General features: G+C 45.4%; 1 long non-coding RNA gene, 8 other non-coding genes and 1 pseudogene across 9 annotated transcripts; 9 read left to right on the top strand and 1 right to left on the bottom strand.

Annotated features, from left to right (window-relative positions):
* Positions 1-4,870: 4,870 nt before the first annotated feature.
* On the bottom strand, positions 4,871-5,045 carry LOC141572581 (U2 spliceosomal RNA; annotated as a pseudogene).
* Positions 5,046-9,666: 4,621 nt separating this feature from the next.
* LOC109435840 (uncharacterized) lies at positions 9,667-13,203 on the top strand. The gene is made up of 11 exons (XR_002136027.3): positions 9,667-9,787; positions 10,130-10,182; positions 10,443-10,529; positions 10,749-10,805; positions 11,151-11,188; positions 11,692-11,736; positions 11,915-11,949; positions 12,148-12,184; positions 12,589-12,640; positions 12,877-12,906; positions 13,066-13,203. It is a non-coding gene; the product is annotated as an uncharacterized LOC109435840 (long non-coding RNA).
* LOC141572536 (small nucleolar RNA SNORD26) lies at positions 10,252-10,327 on the top strand. The gene has a single exon (XR_012497861.1). It is a non-coding gene; the product is annotated as a small nucleolar RNA SNORD26 (small nucleolar RNA).
* Positions 10,601-10,672, top strand: LOC141572535 (small nucleolar RNA SNORD27). The gene has a single exon (XR_012497860.1). It is a non-coding gene; the product is annotated as a small nucleolar RNA SNORD27 (small nucleolar RNA).
* Positions 11,007-11,081, top strand: LOC141572534 (small nucleolar RNA SNORD28). The gene has a single exon (XR_012497859.1). It is a non-coding gene; the product is annotated as a small nucleolar RNA SNORD28 (small nucleolar RNA).
* On the top strand, positions 11,451-11,578 carry LOC141572541 (small nucleolar RNA SNORD22). The gene has a single exon (XR_012497866.1). It is a non-coding gene; the product is annotated as a small nucleolar RNA SNORD22 (small nucleolar RNA).
* On the top strand, positions 11,777-11,843 carry LOC141572533 (small nucleolar RNA SNORD29). Its single transcript, XR_012497858.1, has one exon. It is a non-coding gene; the product is annotated as a small nucleolar RNA SNORD29 (small nucleolar RNA).
* LOC141572538 (small nucleolar RNA SNORD30) lies at positions 12,012-12,081 on the top strand. Its single transcript, XR_012497863.1, has one exon. It is a non-coding gene; the product is annotated as a small nucleolar RNA SNORD30 (small nucleolar RNA).
* On the top strand, positions 12,326-12,394 carry LOC141572539 (small nucleolar RNA SNORD31). Its single transcript, XR_012497864.1, has one exon. It is a non-coding gene; the product is annotated as a small nucleolar RNA SNORD31 (small nucleolar RNA).
* LOC141572540 (small nucleolar RNA SNORD22) lies at positions 12,682-12,807 on the top strand. The gene has a single exon (XR_012497865.1). It is a non-coding gene; the product is annotated as a small nucleolar RNA SNORD22 (small nucleolar RNA).
* Positions 13,204-13,733: the final 530 nt, after the last annotated feature.

The following is a 13,733-nucleotide window of genomic DNA, read 5'->3' as shown; positions in this document are numbered from 1 at the left end:
AGCCCCACATGCTGAAACCCTCCCCAAAATCACCCAGCACAGCCCAAATCCTGTAAGTTCTTTCTAACACCCTCTTCCTAAGACACACCCTGGTTCCCCCGGTGTGTGTTCTTCCTCCTCTAACAAGTAATAAACCCAGCTTGTTCCAACACACGGATGTTCCTTCAGCAGGAGGGCATTTATCGTACGGGGGAAATGGCCACAATCCTGGTGTAGACAATTGAGTAAAAGAGGGCATGGTGGAGAAGGAACAGATTTGTGGGGAAACATCATGAATTCAGTTTTGGACACGTTGAGCTGAGCTATTTATGGGCCACCCCAGCGAGGACGTGTGGCAGACAGGTGCATGGATCTGCAGTCCAGGAGATCCTGGGCAGAGATGGCAGAATATATATGGTAAACGAAGCCATTGTTACCCAACAAGGAAGTCCGCACACTCACCATACAGCAGAGCCAAACACTGAACACCGAGTTTGAAGTGGAGAAATTCAGGTGGTTTCCTGGCAGGGCGCCGAGCCAGGAGAACAGGGAGCTGGTGCTCAAAATCCAACTTCCCGATGGTTTTAATCCAGTGTGCTTATAGGCAAAGACTGAGGGTTGAGGGTTAGGGGTCATGGATGAAGCTGATTGGTTAATTCTTGTGTACATTTCAGTGGATTTCCTTAGTCTGGTTAATTCACTTCCTGTTGTCATCTTGTCTGGTGCCTTCGTAATAGTGGTCGGGTGACCTAACGGTGCTGAAGAATCAAGATTCTGTAAGACATCTCATGATTGTGCATCAGTGACATTATCTTTAAAGCAAAAGGCAGAAACTACATGTCTTGTGACCACTGTTATTATTTAAGTTATCATTATTTTGCACTTAACTGGCTACATTTTTCTATTATCTATTATCAAGCAAAGTGTACTTTGAAACATTTTTTCTGGAACTTGCTTTATAGGCAGGTCTTTAGGCCATAACGAACATACTTTATAATCTTTGACTATGAGTGACTAACATTTTCTTAATCTTTGACTACAAGCTATGGGACAACCAAAGCAACTGAAACATTTAGTTAAAGCCTATATCTCTAGATTCTATGATCTAATACCTACCTACACATGGTACTGGTAACTGTCGGTTTCACCATGGCAATGGATAAGTTGGTCTAGGCAGAGTATAGTGAGTGAGAGATCAAGTGGACCCAGGAGAGAACCCTGAGGAATGTATAAGGAATAGACAGTGAAAATGGTCAAGAAGTAAGGAAACCAAGGAGAGTGACGTGTCCCAGAAAGCAAGGGGAGAGAACACTTCAGGAAGAAGGAGCAGGTCAACAGCGTCAAATGCTATTGAGGTGAAGAAAGATGAAAAGCACCTCTTGGGACCGAGTGAGTAAAAGGTCACTAATGGCCTTGGGGAAAGCAGTATCAGTAGAGGGGCAGGTACAGGGGCTACAGTGCAGTGGGTTAAGGAGAGAATTGAAGGTGAGGAAATTGATGGTCAGGACAGGGCCCTTTTAAAGCTTTCCACTTTGTCTTTCCCACTACAGCTCTTCTTCACAGGCCAACGACCCAATGCAGGGGTTACTACAACTCCAAGTACATTAAATCCCACTAAACACTTGGGGACCAGGGAAAGGATCAGTAGATAAGAATCCACTGACTTGAGGGGAACTTTCTTGGGACCCAGGACTTAACACCCTGACAGGGACGCCTGTGGATGGGGGCAAAATCACTGCTATGGTGGCTTGTAGAAGCCTGGATAAAGCAGTCCACGCTGAGTGAAGTATCATAGATATGCCTGAGATGCCCTAGTGGACGGCAGAGGAAGTGATACAGAGGCTGAGGAAAGTGGGCATACTGGAATGGAACTATTATGTGAGGCCAGTGACCCACCAGAGAACTGTGTTCCAAAAAAGGGCCCAGAGGACACCATGTTCACAAGGCCATCAGGAATGCACTATTGAGAGGGGCGTCAGCATCACTAAAGCCAGTGGTGGCTCTCCTCTGCAGTCACAGAGCTGAGCTACCTAAGATGCATGAGGATGACACTCACCCACCTCCTGACCATCATCAAGTACAGTGGTACCTCGGTTTTTTTAACATACTCCGTTCCGGAAGATCGTTCGAGTTCTGAAACGTTTGAAAACAGCCGACAGCTAGGCCTCAGGATCTTGCACTCAGTGGAAGCTGCGTGACATGTTCAACTTCCGAGGCGTGTTCGAAAACCGAAGCATTTACTTCCAGATTTACGGCGTTTGTAAACCGAAATGTTCATCAATGGAGATGTTCAAAAACCGAGGTACTACTGTATTAGAGATCAGGTATAATAGAGGCTTAACTGCCAGAAGACAGAAAGCCGTAATTACCATAAGAATGGCAAGATTGGAGAGGTAGCCATGGGGGCTTGGCTCACAGAGAGTTGTGGGTATAACAGACAATGGTGTCCCGGGGAACCGACAGGATGCTGCTGTACATCTACCACCTGAAGAAAGGGGCGGAAGGCTAAGGGGGTCACCACAATAAACAGTCAGGAGCTCTTCCTCAGGTTCTGGGCCTGAGCCGATTTTCATGTCCAACATTCAGTTACTAAAGAGGTAACCAGGTCCCATGGGTAAGCGTCCTGAAATTATGATGATTCTCCTCGTTCTTCCCTAAAGGGAACTCATCATCTACTCAGGTGTGACTGTACACTTAGTAAAGGAGAATGTGCAAATATGTTGAAGATTTTAGACACCGGATCTGAGCTAACATTGATGCCCGAAGACCCAAAGTGTCAGCATGATTCCCATTAGAACAGGGACTTATAGGTATCCAGTAATTTCCTCAGTCCCCAAGTGTTTAATGGGATAGCTATACTTAGGAGTTGGAGCAACCCCTACATTGGATCCTTGGCCGAAGAAATGAGACCTGTCACGGTGGAAAAGGCAAAGTAAAAATCTCCACCCTCACCTTTCAGCCATGATAGTAAATGAAAAGCAATTAACACATACTGGGGAGAGGGGGAGAGGGATTACGGTGTTTTCCTGAAAAGAAGACCTACCTGGACGATCAACTCTAATACATCTTTTGGAGCAAAAATTAATATGAGACCCAGTATTATATTATATTATATCACACACAGTATTATATTATATTATATTATACCTGGTATTATATTATATAAGACTGGGTCTTATATTAATTTTTGCTCCAAAAGATGCATTAGACCTGATGGTCTGGCTAGGTCTCTTTTTCAGGGAAACACAGTAGCAGAGGTTAGCTCCACCACTCAAAACAGAAAGGATGCATGGAGGGTGATACTTATCACCTCCACACCTGGAAATATGGTATAGCTCCCACCTATATAGCAGGTGACATGGTAAATTGCCAACTTTGAGCGCAGCCCAGACAGAAAATGGCTCTGAGCAGGTCCAAGCTGCAGTGCATGACGTCCTGCCACTCGGGCCATAACATCCAACAGATCTAATGGAGTAGAGGTATCAGTGGTGAAAAAATATGCACTGTGGAGCTCATGGCAAGTGCCAATGGGAATAGCAGGTGCCTGAGATTCTAGAGCAAGGCCAAGTTGTCCACAGTAGAGAATTATATGCCTTTTGAGGAACAGCTCTCGGCATACTAGTGGAACACTTGATTACGAAGCACCAAGTGACCATGAACTGCCCCCATTATGAGTCGTACCTATCAAGTCAAAAAGTCAGACCAGCTCAGCAGCAGTCTTTCAAAAGATGAAGTGGCACTTCCGGGATCAAGACTAAGCAGAAGCAGAAGACACAAGCAAACTGCATGGCCTAGACCCCCTTGTCACCCACCATACTTGTAAAAGTACCCATGATCCTATTGGAGTGTCTTGTATAACCTGCTAAGGAAGTAAAGGCCTGAGTTGATTTACAGATGGGTAACTTATGGGTGCCAGCTGAAAATGGACAACAGTCATATTCAGAAGTGGTCTTGAAAGACAGCAAAGAGGGAAAATCTGCCAGCAGTACACCTGACGATCTACTTTGTGTAGAAGAAGAAATAGCCCTAGGTGAGAATACATACACATTCCAGGGTGACGGCCAATGGCCTGGCCATCTGATTAGAGGCCTGAAAGGAAAAGGACTGGAAGACACAGGCAGTGAGGTCTGGGGTGGAGGCGTGTTCATGGACACTTGGGAGTGTCCACAGAGCAGGAAGATTTCTGCATCACACGTTAATGTCCACCAAAAAGCATCCACCATGGGGTGGCCGGTTAGCTCAGCTGGTTAGAGCATGGTGCTAATAACACCAAGGTTGCTGGGTCGATCCATGCATGGGCCACCATGAGCTGCGCCCTCCTTAAAAAAACAACAACAACAAAAAACATCCACCGTGAAAGAAGCCCTGAACAAAACAGACAACAGGACTTGGCCTTCATCCGAAAGCACAAGGTGGACCAGGGTTCAAATCCAGACAGTCTGGCCCTAGCCACTCTCTTAATCAACACAATGACTTATAAAGAAAATGTTTCAACTTCTATTTCTATCTCACCCTTTAAAAAATTTCCCTCCTTTTCAAATACTTGTTAATGTAGAGAATAACATACTTTTAAAAGCCTTCATGTATTAGGGTATTCCAGTGTTTTTCTTTACTGAGAAGGAGCATAATCCAAAAAGTTTGATGAGCACTGCTCTACCCTGCCACTACGTGAACAGTCACTAAAGTAATCACTGGTTGTTGAAATAATAAGCATGCTTGTTAGCCTAGGCAGACAGCTTCACGTGGTTTATATTACCTCTTGCAAGTCCACACTCAAATCCTTTACTAATCAATCCAGTTGCCGTAATTTATCATGCTCATTTTTCAAAAAGAGAGACAACTCCACCGAAGCTATCTAGCTAACAAATCCTTTAACAACTAAATACCACTAAAGGGGTGCACCATTCGTAGGAATACTGCAATGTCAGGTCAGTGCATGGAACAGACAGACCAAGTTCCTCTTCCAAAATCAATGTAGTACATTGTCCTCGGGGGGAGGACACATCAGATATTATACTGATAAGAACAGATATTATATGATCTTAGCCAAAAGGTTAAGGATTGATATTACCTATATCAACTCCCCATACGTTCCTCACTCAGGTCCGCAAATACAGCGTGTAAGCCTGTCCTTACAATCTTCACCATCTTCCTCTCCCCAGAGACTGGGCTAATCCTCCCCAGTGTCATATTTCTCCACAGTCCAGGAAATTCTGTTATCAAATAGGGCCTTTTCCTCCACCGAGGTTACTGTCTTATCTCCCAGTTCCTGGCAAAGCACTGGTCATTTGAATCTCTTCCTCCATTAAGCCAGGCAGTGCCTCTTGCCGCCAGGTGGGGGCAGGGTTGCTATACGAGCAAACTCCCCAGACCTCTCTTAGGAGTAGCTCATTGGATAAGCAGGGTAGTCAATGAATTGAGGCTGGAATGAGATCATTCAAAATTTTATAGAGATAAACTAATACATATTGAGTCCTACTTTGTGTCATGCTTTCTGTTAGGCAATAGGGATACAACGATGATGTCATGCAGTGGCCCTGGTCCCGCCCCCCGCATAAGAACACAGGACATGGTGAGGCCAAGAAGGAACACCCATGGAGTCACAGATAGGGGGTTCATACCACTATAGTCTCGCTGGCGGCTGGGTTGGAGACACAGGGAGCAGGAGCCACACGATGCGCAGCCATCTGCTTCTCTGCCAACCAACCAACTAACCCCCTAGCCTAGCCACGCAGTTATATTAGTGGCTAATGTCTAACTGATTACAGCTGAGGGCCATCTGATTACAGTTGACAGCCATCTACCACCCGAGCCAGCACCTTTCCACAAGAGGTTGAGAGCCTGGAAACTGCTCTCTGGGACTCTGTCCCCACAGATGATTTACATAGACATGACCTCAGGGAGTTTAAGGTGGGGGGGCAAGATGCACCCAGCTTGGGGAGGGAGGGGTAGTAAGGAAACTTGCAAAGGAAGCAGGGGTTGTAACCACTATATTGATGATTTAGACTTTAGCTTAAAGACTATGGAGGGGCACTGATCTGAGACGTGACCATATGGAAGGACTATGATCTGAGACGTGAGACTTGACAAAATTTTTTATTTGGAAAAGTCAGTCTGGCTGCAAGGTGGAGAATGGATGAGAAGGGAGGAAACCAGAGCCAGGGAGCTATTATAGAATGTCTGTTATAAAAACCTCCAGGTGATCTCCAACTGCTAAGACCACCAGCTTTTTTTGGTGCTGTTAAGGAAAAGAACCTGAATCTGGAGCTGGCCCGGTGGCTCAGGTGGTTGGAGCACCGTACTCCTAATGCCAAGGTCGCCAGTTCGATTCCCACATGGGCCAGTGAGCTGTGCCCTCTACAGCTAGGACTGTGAACAACGGCTCTCCCTGGAGCTGGGCTGCTGAGCCAGAGGTTGGTGTGAGCTGCTGAGGTCGGTGTAGACTGTTGTGTGCTGCCGCTGGCTGCCGTGGGCTACTGTGGGCTACTGTGGGCTACTGTGGGCTACTGTGTGCTGCCAGGAGCGGCCGGTGGCCAGTTGAATGGCCGGCAGCCAGCATGAGCGGCTGGCAGCGGTGAGAGCTGCCATGAGCTGCTGTAAGCAGCCGACTGACGACAGGCAACGGACTGCAGGGGGTGGGGGGAGGCAGAAAGGGAAAAAAGAACCTGAATCTTTGGAAATATTAGAAAGATGGGCCTTGCTGAGGACTATTAGCCAGAGAGCAGAGCTTCAAGAAGTATTGAAACCGTGCTCTAACTATGGGAAAGAGGGCAGAGGCAGGAGTGAGTGTAAACGACATCTGGTGAGCTGGTGAGTTAGTTAGAAGTTTCAATTAGGGTACATACAGTTCAATACTTAACAGTTTTACATCTAATGGAAGGGATGTATAGGAAAGATAGGTTGAGTTGCCATAGCCCCTGGTGTCAGTTTTAATTTGGGTCTGGCAACAAATTACTTCAAAACTCTTTGAGGTGATTTTTATCAGCATGTAGAAAGAACTGGCACCGTTACCTATAATCACTGATCTCTAGTGTTGAAACTGTAGCAGCTATATTACCCCAGTGGTTTGTGCCTTAGTAAGAAAATGTAGGAAGGGGCACTGTTCTCTTGGTTACTGATTAGGTCGGAGAAGCTGAAGCACTATTTCCTTTCTCATTGATTATGCCCTTTAACCCCTTTCTTCCAAAAAGAGCCTCCAGTTTTTGACATTACCCCTTTCAAGTGGATTCTATGTCACCACAGAGATGCAAATTCAGTCATGGCCACCTTTGGCTCACAGGCATATCGTGATTGGCTCATAGAATGTGCTTAAAATTGGAAGTTAGACACCAACACTTAAAATGGGCAAATATAGAATTCTGGATTTCTGGATTCCCTTGGTCAGATTTTTTTTTACAGAGACAATACTCTAGTAGCAAGACAACAATCAGCTGGAGCTAAGAAAGGGCTGCCTAGGTTCACCACAGTCCCCACCCAGTTCTTACCGTTTATCTGCATTACCTCCACTTTTGTAGGTGAGTTAGAGACCCCTGACTTAAAGTCTCTCCTTTCCATTTCCTCTGCCATTACAGGATCCACTTACCTGTTGCCTAAACTCCTGTGACAATCTAAGTAATGTCCTTGTCTCCATCTTATCCTTCAATTTATCACCTCCCTGCTCAAAAACTTTCACTCGCTTTTTTCTCACTATCTACAGTTCAAATAATTTAGCTTTGCATTCCAGGTCCTCCTCTTCTGGCCCTCCCCAGGAAATCTTTTCCCGTTTTATATTCTACTATTCCCGTTCAGCCCACCTTGCATGAATTATATCCATGTAGTATTTCCTTCCTTTTTCAGTTCCAAGCCTGTGCTCAAATTGTTTTTTTAACTGGAATTTCCTCCCCCGGTCTGTTTATCTACCCTTCAAGGCTCAGACACTCCATAAAGCAATCCCCAATTCCCATTCTGGCATATAACCTGCCTAGCCCTGTCTGTCTGCTCTGGAACTTCTGGATTTCCCATAGTTTATCTTTCATTTTCTACACGTTTTGTTACAATGTTTCAATCATGTACTTGAACAAGCAATACTTACTGAGTAAATGAATTTATTTCAGTTCATAACTGTGTTCAAACTGGAATTCTCTCAATATTGTGTAGTGTCAATTGTGAGGTTATCCTAGGGACGCATGGAGACAATATTGCCCCCAAAGGAGTGAAAATTGGTTCTTGGTGTGGGGAGGGGAGGCAGGAAAATCTTAGATATTAAAAAGGTTTCTGGTCCTCCAAAGGGCTACAGTACATAAGCAGATATACAGCATATCAGTGGTATTAAAATTTCTTGGGGGGGGGGGGATTGGAGAGGAAATGTGTCTTTAAGGCTCCTGGGGAGGGGGAGACATCAATGAAAAAAATTGAAAACAGTACCCAGGGATCATTCCACTTGTTTCCTGTGTATTTGCTTGCTCTCCGGCTACCTTGAGAACAGTGTGTGATGACAGCAGTAAAGCAGTGGTCAAAAGGGCAGGCCCTAGAACCAGACGGCCTGGATTTTCACCTTGGCTCTGAAGTTTCTTAGCTGGGTTAACACCAAGCCAGTTACTTACCCTCTCTAGGTCTCAGGTTCCTCACCTATGACATGACCTTAATAGCTCACTCCTAGAGTTGTAGATTAGGTGAGGTCATTCAGAAGAGCATGTACAAAGAGCTTAGTAAATACAGATGGTGCCCAAAAAATGTATACACATTTTAAGAAAGGAAAAACCTCTATTAAAATGTAATACTCAATATATGCCAATAATAAAAGATGACTACAAGGTATGTGTATACATTTTTTTGCCCGCCCCCCCCCCCCCGTATTTATAAAACTTGCACATACACTAGGTGTTTGCACATACACAAATGTCTGATGAAGTGATGCTGGTTGGTCTCAGTAAGCAGTCTATAGATGACCGGATCCACCTTGACAGTCAGGAGGGGAGTTGCAGGTAGCGCAAGAGCTCTTTTTACACCTGGGGCCCCTCATCTATAAAACGCGAGTAGTTATTGTACCTACCTCTTGCGAGTTTGGAAGACTAATCATCAACTCATTAGTGTGCTTAAAATGGTGCTCCTAACGTTAACCCTGCGTCAAGCCAAGCTCCTAGCGAAATGGGACCGGACAGCAGGCCATTTGTGGCCAGTGAGGAAGAATCAGACACTGTCCTGAGACTCAAATGGAGCGCTTACGGCCTGATTCACTACCCGAAATGGCTTCATGCAAGGGGCCTCCACCTGAGCTCAGCCTAGCCCGGGGCTCAGTACCTGCGTCACCTCCTGAGCTGGGACACTGAGCACCAGGCCCGGAATGTGCGCTGGGCGGCTGGCGAGGAATCGAGACGACACCGGTCAAGGGTTCAGAAGATTTAGGATCCATACAGGCGGGCCCTGCACACGGGTTTAGGGTGTGTGGGAAAGAGGAGCTCACAGGAAAGAGTGTGGGGGCAGAAGGCTGGGACCCAGACCGAACGTCGGTCCAGGATACGCAGGAAACCGCCCGGAGCCTCAACGCTCCAGCGCCCCAAGCAGCCGTTTTGAAACCCGGTCCCAGCGCGGTAAGGCGCGCCTGGGTACTGCCCTAAGGCGCATGCGCGCCTTTTTCGCGCCGATGGGGGCGCGCACTCCACGCTCGCCTTCTGTGGAAATCTCTACCCACAACTCCCCAGGCTTCCACGCACCCTCCTCATGCGCATGCGCCCGCCACAGTCCCGCCCTCAAATCCCATGGGTCTCTGCGGGATAGTATTTAAGTGTTTCACTGTGCACCTTCGCTCTCGTTTTTTCTGCTGCTCTCGGTGAGTGTGTTTTGTGTTTCATAAAGAAGCCGCCGCATGAGCATGGCGCACCTTTGGCCGCCTTCTGTGTTGCACTTATTTAATTGGCGGGGTGGGGGAACTTGGCCATGGCCTCCAGGCCTGCAATCTGCTGCAGGGCTTTATGAAGGACAAAATGGCGATGGCAGGCGGTGCTTGCGGCCTTCTCTGTGTGATGAGAACCTTTTCACAGACCTGTGCTGAATTCCGTGAGGATGAGAAACTCTGAGGAGACTGGCCTTGCGCAGCCGATGCAGAAGGCTCTCCGGAAAACAAAGCGTTTGCGAAATACCCAGTGCTGACCTAACGTTTTCTTGTCTGCAGGGTTCCGGGGCAAGTTTGAACGCGAAAGAACCGGGAACAGCCCTTTTGTTAAAGTAAGTGCTCAAGGCTGTCCTTTACCATTGTCCTTTCATTGTTGAGTGTTTGGAAGGCCTATGGATGTGCTACGGGGATGATTTTAAGAATTGAACTCTCTCTTTCTGAGGGATTAGTGGAGAAAATATAAAAATTCTGAGTAGCACCATGTGCAGCAGATGTTTGGGGGATTTTTTTTAGCTCGGAGGTGTTAAGGCACTAACATGAGACAGGTTGCAAGGTCTAAAACTAAGTGAAAGGTGCTCTTCGTTTTTTTCAGACGTGGTTCAGTTTAAAAGAACTTACAGGTTGGAAGATGGGGCAGAATCTTTTCCTGTGCAAATCAAGTGTTACAGTGATGCTCCAGGTGTGTGTATACATGGTTTATGCAATTGTGGGTGGGGGCAGTGTCTAGCTGGGCATCAAATTGGGCTGGCCACTCCATGATGAATATATAATGACAAGCATATGACTGAACTTGGAAGTGATGTCATCTTAATACTGAGGAGTGGGCCAAGAGGACTCAAGTACTCCTCCTTTGCAGGCTGCCCTACGTACATATAATGCCTCCCTTTTCTGTTTCCAGCATCTCATCACCAATCCTGAGGAATTCAGACAATCCTGTGTCTCAGGGTGACTACAGGTAATTGTTCAAATGGGATTGGTGTGTCATCTCTCCAGGGTTCCCCACAACCAGGAGAGCAAATGGTCAGTGGAGTGGTGTTGCTTTTTGCTCCTTCCAGCTTGTTCCTCTTGGAATGATTTTTTCCCGGGGAAGGAGAAAGCAACCAGCAACACAGTTGGTTTTTGAGAGGGTGTGCTTTTCCCTCACCCACATGTCACTGTCAGATGATTTGAATTGTTGTGCTGATGTTCTGTGAGGTATGACAGTTAATAGCATGTTAGAGTTCTGATGGCAGTTTCTATTCATGCAGAAATTTTATTCTATCCTAATACTTTTAAGTAATTACTTGCTTCTTATTTGCAGACTGTCCTGATGATATATTCATCTATCTTATCTTAATGGTAAGTTGGTTTTCTCGTGGTAAATTAACATGTGAACCCATTATCCGAAGGATCGCATCATCATGGGTTGTTGTGATATTTTGTTTTGTTACCAGAGCCCTAATTGACCCATATAGTTTGCTGATTCCCCTTGGTCATTATAGTAATATTGCTTAATCTCTCATCTACTAGATGCCCGTTAATCTGCTCAGGGTTGAACTCCTGGAAAGAGTTGGAAGTGGTGAGCACTTGTAACGTGGTTGTAGCTTGCCCCAGAGTCCAGTACCAGTGAGGAGAGCAAGCATCCCGTCTTAACCCCTGTTCTAGCCCCAGAGCCAGTAATGGTGAACCCACTGGGGCTAACTGGGAGAGAGGATGAGAACTTGTTCCATGAGGAACTGTCTGAGGTACAACAAATAGCCTGTAGATAGCATTTGGTTAGTTTTTCTTGGCCTATCCATTAACCATAGCTAGAATAGCTTTGGCTGTTTTAGATATTTTGCTAATTACATGATCTCATTTAGGAGCAGCTTGTTCCTGTGTACTACTAAAAAGCTGACAGTTAAAAGGTTAGTGATTAATGTCTGGTTTATATCACCAAGTAGTCGGTTTCTATGATGAATCAAACTAGCTCACTATGACTTACACAATGAAAACATTTGAACACCTGAGAAACTGGGAAAGACGGTAGTAGGGGGATACGATGTGTAAGGAACGTTTGTCACCCACAACTTTGTCTTTCCCTAGGTGCTGTTAACAGTAACCTGTTTACCCACTAGAAGGTGAGTGGTTTTCATATGTGTTGGTGCATGCTGGGTAGAAAAATGCCATTTTAGGCCTATACATATATGATGATTTACATGGAATCTCGTTCGGCTGATGAATTGCTGTTGAGACTCGGAAATCTGATTTTCTAAGAACTAGCTGAGGTGGGAATAACAATGCAGGAAATAAGCATTGCTGACCCAATCTTGTTTCAGGTCCAGCGCCTTCTCTGGAGCCCACGAATGATTTAAGGTAAATCCCTTTGCAACATTTTCAGTCTAGTGCTGCTATATAAGATTTGCCAGGTTTTGTATGGCACTTTAGTCTGGATACCTGCGCAAAGACGTGAACCCATTGGCTTAATCCAGTTTGTCTTTGGCCATTACTGAACCACTCACCAGTGATGAGTTCAATACCGCCCCAGTCTGATCACTGTGACTGAAAGGTATTTTCTGAGCTGTGAGCTTGCCTTGGAGTGAAAAGTGACAATGGGTAGTACGTTGAGTAGGCTTTACAGCCAGCAGGAAGTTCTTCAGGCTAGTTGGTGGTTCCTATAAAATGTGTTAAAGCCTACATAGCCTATACAGGTGTACCTTTCCCCCAAGCAACAGGGACTCCTAGGGCTGGGGACTTAATTCCCAATCGATCTTTTGCAGGGAAAGTGTAAGCCAAGCCATATTTCTGCTCAACTCCAGTCTGAAGTTAGAGGTGAGTAAACTTAGATGCCAGGTGTGGGCCAAGCTGAAATTTCCCAGTGAAGAAACATTCACATGTCTTACCTCCTGTCCTCGTCCCAGAGCCTGTAAAGGTGAACCCACTGGGGCTGGCTGGGGGAGAAGAGGAAAGTTTGTTCCAGAAGGAGCTGTCTGAGGGATCATAAGGATTTCTGAACATGGGAAAGGGAGAATTAAATCACTTGTTGAAAATTTGTATATTTTTTCTAGGTCTAAAGGAAGAACAAATCCTGTACGATGGTAGGTATCTGCCTGTACACTGGTGTTTCGTATTTAATACAGACATGATTTAATAAACAGAAAAGCATGTGGAGGTGGAAATTGGTTTAAATTAGCCCCTTATAAACTCAGTGCCTATTCTTTCCCATTCAGTAAACTCACTTTTCTTTTTCTGTACAGGAATCCAACTCTTGGAGGACATCAAAAGGGGAATTTTCAAGTCATTTCTTGTACCATGTAGAATTAACATAAAATTAAAATTAACATGCAATCATTTCAGTCTTTAAATAAAACATTTTTTGTTTTTTTAAATCTTCACTGTGGTTCATGTGTTTGAGTGGGTCTAGATTAGCTATTCACCTAAATAGGTACAACTGCTATGGCAGGTGAACATTTGTCGAATGAATGATACAATTGGCATCAAACATCCATCTTGATCTACATGTACCATTAATCGGAGCATGAAAATATATAGCTAGCTACTTGAGAATTTACAGGCGCATCCAAATGGGTTCCTGTCCCCAGGCATACCCAGTGTTTTCAAATCTGCTTATTTGGTCCTGGGCAAGCTCACTGGCTTTGGGGGTAAAGGAAGGGCGGTGGTGTCGTGCATGGGTGGAGGCGATGTTGGTGTATGTGTATGGTTAGCTCGATGATTCTGTCTTTAAAGCAGTTAATGTGGTTTTCTAAGCCTGGAGAGTGAAATCTAGGTGGCTAACATGCACTCGAACCGCCTTCCCCTGCCCCCAACTCCAGGTAATTGTGATGTAAGTTCAGATAATGATTACATTTCTCAATATTTGATAGAATAGACAGCAAATAGTGATGAATTAAGGGATACCCACCTA

This window comes from Rhinolophus sinicus, chromosome 14 (genome assembly GCF_057876585.1).
Source record: "Rhinolophus sinicus isolate RSI-liver-muscle chromosome 14, RSI-T2T, whole genome shotgun sequence".
NCBI classification, from domain to species: Eukaryota; Metazoa; Chordata; class Mammalia; order Chiroptera; family Rhinolophidae; genus Rhinolophus; species Rhinolophus sinicus.
Note: the sequence above shows the minus strand (reverse complement) of the source record. Positions and strands in the feature narration are given on the sequence as shown.